The following is a 6,733-nucleotide window of genomic DNA, read 5'->3' on the forward strand; positions in this document are numbered from 1 at the left end:
TCTAGTAGTGGCCCGAGTCCCCAATAAAAGTATTTATTGGCCCCTGAGCTAGATTGATAACAGAGGTTAATTATTGTTTGGCAGTAAGGAGATAGGTAGAGATAAGGAGGGCACAGGACAGAGGGTCCAGTGGAGAGAGGGTCCTCACATGGCTAGCGTGTTTGGAATCTCTGCAAAGAGGGGTTCCCAGCAACTCCCTTTTATAATGGGAAATTTAGCTTGAGGGGTTTTGGGAATAACCCCAAAGTTGGCTCAGATCCTGGTGGGGCTGGGACAGGTCCGGATCTTCTATTGGAATTCAAAGGGACCAGGATTTGTGAATTAAAGGGTAATTACATTCATTCAGAGGGGGTAGGAATCTGGAAAGAAATCTTTCCCACATCAAGTCTAGATTTAGGGAATCAAAATGAGATTAGGGTTCCTGGTGGTCAGGGAGTTAAATAATAAGGTTTAGTTGTAATGCCGGAGAAACTGAGGCAGGAGAGAGATTAGAGAGTTTTTAATATTTTATTAATGGGAGCGTAAGATTGACTGGACAGGACTCTTGTCTCAGATTATCCAGTCAGACAGAGATAAGTATACTGGGACCAAGGAATCCATATTGGTCCCAGGGCTGGAGGACCCAAAGAATCCAGCGTCCAGCATCCACTGGCCAGCCGCCATTCTCCAGCCATGAATGGAGGAACCCCAACTTCTTAAATACCTTTTTGGAGACAAAGAAGAGAAAGGGAGGGAAAGTTTTTATCAGTGAGGGGAAGCCATAAAACCCTAAAAAAATCCGGAGACAAAGAAGTAAAGATATAGTGGGTTATCTTGGAATATTCTAAAGGAATATTGTAAATCCTTGAGGACACAAAACAGTCAGGAATCTACTCTCTTATCTTGCTAATTTATAAGAGATTGAGACAGAACAGTTAAGGAAACTGGGACAAGGGAAACTTTTACAGGGAAACTGAGTCAGGACAGTTAAAGAGAACTGTGGCATAACATAGTGTCAGGTTCAGGGTTCAGGGAACCAAATGGAGAGGTTTGGCTCCCCTGTAACCCACTGGGATTCGACACAAGGGTTGGGAACCCCTGCTTCTGGCGGCGCAGAGGTTCTCGGTAAAGGAATTTACAAACCCGAAAAGGCTAGACTGATAAAAGAAATTTATTATAGGGATTGGGAAGTAAGCTTAGAAATCCTGACGGAGAGACAAAGTCTGGTTAGGGGAATGGTGGGGATAAAGAGAGGGTAGCACTGGGAGAGAATATTATGCAGAGGCTTCCTTGGCATAGCCTGGCATAGCTGGCATATCAGGACCCCTGCAAAGAAATGAGCTTTTAATTGCCATTTTTATTAGGAGGTTTTTGGCTGTAAGGGAGGCCTGCTCCCCCTCCCATGGAAGTTGGTGGGTGGAGTTGAATTGAATAGAAGTGGGGTGGAATAGGGTTGGAATTCTTTTAGGACTGACCCCACCCCACCTAGATAACAGAATGAAGCTGTTTATCTCGTTTCCCTTGGGTGGAATTCAAGGATTCAAGTCCCAGATTGAGGGGCTTCCTCGGTCCCTCACTGAGGCACAGTTGAAGGAGACTTTCTCCTTCAAGGAATTTTAGAGTTTGAGGAAATCTAGAGTTTAGAGTCTCTTTTTCAACTGGAGATAGAAAGAAAGGCAAAAAAAAATTTAAAAAAAGGTTCCTGCCTCAAGGAGCTTCCTTTCTAGTGAAGAGATTACATGCACACAAAATTGTAAGTAAAAAAGTCCAGTTTATACTATGAGAGGAAAGTAATCTTGAAGAGAAAGGAATGGGGGTGGGAACAGGCCATTGGTATATTTGAGTGTTAAGGAACAGCCCCCCATTACTGCTGGTTACTGAGTGGATTTCACATTCCTTGTAGGCCTTGGGCTGGTATAAAATAAAAGCAGGAAAACCAGGAACCCAGGGGCTACCCCGCCCCCACCCCCCAAGAGTTAGAATCTGCTGCTTTGTCTGGGGGCAGTTCTCTCGATTAGAACTTCTTGATATCATCGGATCTCCATGAGAACAAAAGTTAAGGAGATCTCTTCCTTTGCCCCGTGGGATTCTATCATGTGGAAATATCATGTGAGGTATTTTTAGGCACCAGCCACTCAGCAACTCATAAAGAAAGTGATGGAACAGATGAGCTGCTCAGTTACCATAGAAATTTTATTATTTGGAGTAATACCGAATGATAGGAGCAAAGATCGCTAAATGTACTTGCTGGGCTGGAGATTCTGTTTTTTGCTACGTAACTCTCTAATATACGGGCTGCTTATCTCCAGGGGAACAAGTCCTGACCCGGAGATCATGAGAGCACTGGCTAGCCGGGCCCAAGAATCATCATACAACTGACAGTATTTCTAGGAGTTGTGGGTATTTTATGAGAAAACAATGCCCTCATCTCCAGCGTTCTCCCCTATAACTACCTTGTTGGAAGGTACCACACGTGGGAAGCTGCATGGGAAATTCAGAAACACAATTCCAGACAGCAGCGAGTAGTTACTTTCCCCACGCGGCCGGCCATCTCCCGCCGCCGAGCCTTTGTCTAGAACGCTCCCCCCCAGAATCCCTCACTCCTCCCGAGCTATTGTGTTGGCGCTACCTCCTGCTCACTAAATGCGGCTGATTGTTATTTCACTTTCACACGCGTGTCAAATCACTATTCACTTTGTCTAAATTTGTTTTAGTTTTCATCAAAGGGCACGTGGATTCCCATGTTTTCGTTGGTTAGCTATTTTTTCAGTTGTGTCCGGCTCTTTGCGACCCATTTGGGGTTTTCTTGCAGAGATACTGAGGGGCCGGTTATTTCCTTCTCCAGGTCGCCTCACAGACTAGGAAAGGAACAAGTGCAGGGACCTGTCCGGTCTCTCTGGGCCTCCCTCCCGGCCCCTCTGGGTCTCTTTCCGGGCCCCTTTGCACTTCGACGTGTTTGAGGCATTTCAGGGCATTCCTAGACTGCCCAAAGAGCCCGGGACGCAAAGAGCCCCCGAAACTTAAACTTCGCGGTAAAAGCTGTTCGCGGCATATTAACATGTAAAGGACTGCTTGCCATCTGGGGGAGGGGGGAGGGGAAAATCGGAACAGAAGTGAGTGCAAGGGATTATGCTGTAAAAAATTACCCAGGCATGGGTTCTGTCAATAAAATGTTATTTAAAATTAAAAAAAAAAAAAAAGTTGTTCACAGGGTCCCCGGAGGGGACGAGCTGCGGGAGGGCCCCCTCCCCCTCCCCCTCCCCCTCCCCCTCCTCCCTCCCTCCTCCCCAAGGTGTCCTTGTCAGCGGGGCCCCAAGCGTGACTCGAGACTTTGAGACAAACCGAGCGAGGCCGCAAGCTGCAGGGGTGGGGTTCTCTTACACTTCCATTCCCCTCCTGCCCCTGCCCTGACCTTCCCGGCGGCATCTAAGTGTCTAATACGTGGTGAGGAGCGTGTCACTGACAGTAGTCTGGGGTCAGTCGGGGGTGAGTCTGGACTCGCAGCCAATGGGAGCAGAGGTCAGGAGGGCAGGGGCTTCTGGCCAGCCGCATCACCTGGTGTTTTTCAGTCTGTGGTTCGCCCTCCTCCGGGGACGTTGTCTGGCGGGAGTTGCCCTTTCTCTGAGACTGCGATAGATGCTTTTTTTGCTTTCTGCCCTGCGAGTCTCTGTAATGCAGGTGGGGTCACAGCCGCCCCCCACTCACCAAGGCCGCCTTTGTCCCTTTGCCGCTGATGGTACTTTGCACTTGCCCGGTTCTGGGCTGCACCTCCCTCGCACAGCGGCCTCCCCCTCTCCCGAAGGCTCCCATTCAGACCCCCACCAGGAACTAAAAATAACCCGGTCTGAGCTGCGCCAGCGCGGGGAGGTTTCTGGGTCATTGTGAATGTGCTCCTGCCACACGCTCCTGCTGTGTCTGCGTCATGCGGGGCTCGGGCCTTTTTTAGCCACGAAGCTGCGGCCTTAAAAATCACCCAAGAGTTAGTGCGGGAGGGAGAGCAGGGAGGGGGGAGGGGCCCAAGGCCGCGGGCGGGGCTGGCGGAGATGGCGCTGGCTTCTTACCAGTGACGCCCCGGGGCATTATTCTACCCCCAAGCACCCCCGTGTCTAAAACTGGGGCCTCCAGGAGCCCATGGACCTGTGTAAGGCAGGAGCCTGGACTCCCGTTTTGGGGAGACCACAAAACTTCGCTTATTACTCCTTAATTTGGTTTTTGTCCTTTCTGGAAGGGCCCTGAGGAAGGGGATGTCCTGACTTGCAAATGAATCGGATTTGGGTGGGGGAAGGCTGTGGAGTCACCAGCCTCGGGGACTCCTCCTCGGCAGCCTCGGGCTCCCGTGGCAAGGGGGGCCCTGGCCTTTTTGGGCTGGGTCTCACTTTGAGGGAGGTAACTTCCCATTCATTTCTAAGGCTAGCTGAGAAAGAGTGCCCTCTTTTACCCAATCAAAAAGCAAAAAACCTAAATCAGTCCGGGAGGGGAAGGACCCCCTGGGTTCTGGTACTCAGCAATCTTATCCCAAGGCCCAAGTGCGGTTCTGGCAGGGACCTGTTGTTGGCAGAGTCAGGGTGATCTGGGCTTTAGGCCTGGTCCTTGGGAAAGAAATCTAGCCCGTCCCAGGATCTCTCTCGGGGTTTCAAGGATCAAAATTTTTCTTCCTTCCTTTGGGCAGAGAATCTACAGGAAGGGTGTTATGCCAGTTTTCTTTAACTGTCCTGACTCAGTTTCCCTGTATGAGTTTCCCTTGTCTCAGTTTCTTTAACTGTTCTGCCTCAATCCCTACATTGTAAACCCCCCTCTGGGCCATTAAGACTGAGGACTATTTGCTCTAAGGTTATAAATTGTTAGCAAGACAAACAAGAGAGGAGGCCTCCTGACTCTTTTCTTTCCTCAAGAATTTACAATATCCCTCTAAAATATTCCAGGATACCTCACTGCCATCTTTACTTCTGTGTATTCAGACATCCTGTCTCTGGGTTTTTAGGATTTATGGCCTCCCCCAGCCTGACAGAAGTTTTCCCGCCCTTCTCACCCCTTCCTTTGTTTATTTAAGAAGTTGGGGTTCCCCCATTCATGGCTGGAGGCTGTCCACTGGATTCTTTGGGATGACAGTCTCCTCCAGCCCTGGGACCAACATGGATTCCTTGGTCCCAGTATATCTTTATCTCTGTCTGACTGGATAATCTGAGACAAGAGTCCTGTTCAGTCAATCTTACTCTCCCATTAATAAATATTAAAAACTCTCTAATCTCTCTCCTGCCTCAGGTTCTCCGGCATTACAAGGGTATAATTCCCTATGTAGACTAAGGGAGAGGAAGGACAGAAAAAAGGGAAAAAAGGAGGGAAAAGGGAGGGGAGGAAAGAAGTAAGCAGATACAGACCAGCCATTCCTTTGTAACCTTGACTCTAGCCAGCTTTCCCATTTTGAGAAATTTATTTTATTGCACTGAAAAGAGCTTCAATTTAGGGAAGGAAATTGGGAAGTCAGGGAAGATTACTCTGAGAGAAATAAGTGGGCAAAAGATGTCCAGTGGAACTCTTATAAATTCTGTCTAAACGGCTGCTTAGTCCCAATAACCCAACTTACCTCCAGGGCGGTTATGGGAGCCAGCAGTCAGAATACTGAAGGTGGCGATTCTACTTTATCTCTTAACAGTCAGTCTTAGGAAGTGGAATGAGCTTGTTATGAGAAGGAATGGTCAATAGTCAACACACCAATAATGAGGCAGAGCAGACTTTCCACTTTTTCTGTAACGTGGGCCCCTTTAGCAACTATTTGGTGGAACTGATGGACCCCTTTTCAGAATCATGTTGATAAATAATGAAAGGAAATGCTAAATTTCAATCAATGACAATGAAAAAACATTTTTTTTCCATCCAAGTTTATGGACCCCCTGAGATCTACACATGGTCCCTTAGCCATCCATGGATCTCTTTTGAGTATTCAGGATTAAGAATTCAATTTTCTAATTCTTTTCCCTTTGAAAAAGATACTGTTTAATGTCTCTCTTGCCTCCTTCATTTCACTGAACATTGCTGCTTTGGGGAAATAAACATTTTATTTTTCTTACTTGAAAAAAATTATTTTGGATTTGAAAGAAGCCAACTGGTTTTTCTTTATATTCTTAGGCAGAAAATGTTTCAAATCTGTTTCAATTTGGTCTCATCTACCAAGAACACAGAGATATACGTGAGAGGTCTCACTTGAATAGTTTAACAGATTCTTCACGAAAAGGTTTTTTAGGGAAAGTATGCATCTTCCTGGAAGTTTAAAACCTCCTTAGTCCTTAAAGGATAGATTTGGGTAGTAGTAAATAAATTAACACACATCAGATGGTTTATAGCAAAATGTAAAAGAGCTTAGCAGAATAGCTTTTAAAAGTAAACTAGTAAAAGTAAAAGTAAAACCAAAACTGGAGTAATATCACTTCAAGGATCCAAATCAATGTCTTTTCTCCAAGATGAATTTTTTTCCTGGTTAAACATTCACAATTCTTTTTACAAATGTTTAAATGACACAAACTCAAGGCTTTTCATCGTTCTTCCTGCCGTCCTCCTTTGGACACTATAATTTATCCTTCCTAAAATGTAGCCCTAGCACTGAGCGCAGCAATCATATAGGACCTGTCCTGAGCCCAGCAGAGTGGGTCTGCCCAGTCCAGATCTTTGTTCAACTGCTTCTGATCTTTTGTTTCCCAGATTCTGGGAGTGAAGCAGTCCTCCAAGGGAAGAACCCATCCCGCAGCGTTTGCTTTGG

General features: G+C 46.8%; 1 long non-coding RNA gene across 1 annotated transcript; it reads right to left on the bottom strand.

The window, feature by feature from the left end:
* Positions 1-488: 488 nt before the first annotated feature.
* On the bottom strand, positions 489-3,944 carry LOC127558771 (uncharacterized). The gene is made up of 2 exons (XR_007952976.1): positions 3,535-3,944; positions 489-703 (listed from the first exon to the last, which is right to left on the bottom strand). It is a non-coding gene; the product is annotated as an uncharacterized LOC127558771 (long non-coding RNA).
* Positions 3,945-6,733: the final 2,789 nt, after the last annotated feature.

Source organism: Antechinus flavipes, chromosome 4 (genome assembly GCF_016432865.1).
Source record: "Antechinus flavipes isolate AdamAnt ecotype Samford, QLD, Australia chromosome 4, AdamAnt_v2, whole genome shotgun sequence".
NCBI lineage: Eukaryota > Metazoa > Chordata > Mammalia > Dasyuromorphia > Dasyuridae > Antechinus > Antechinus flavipes.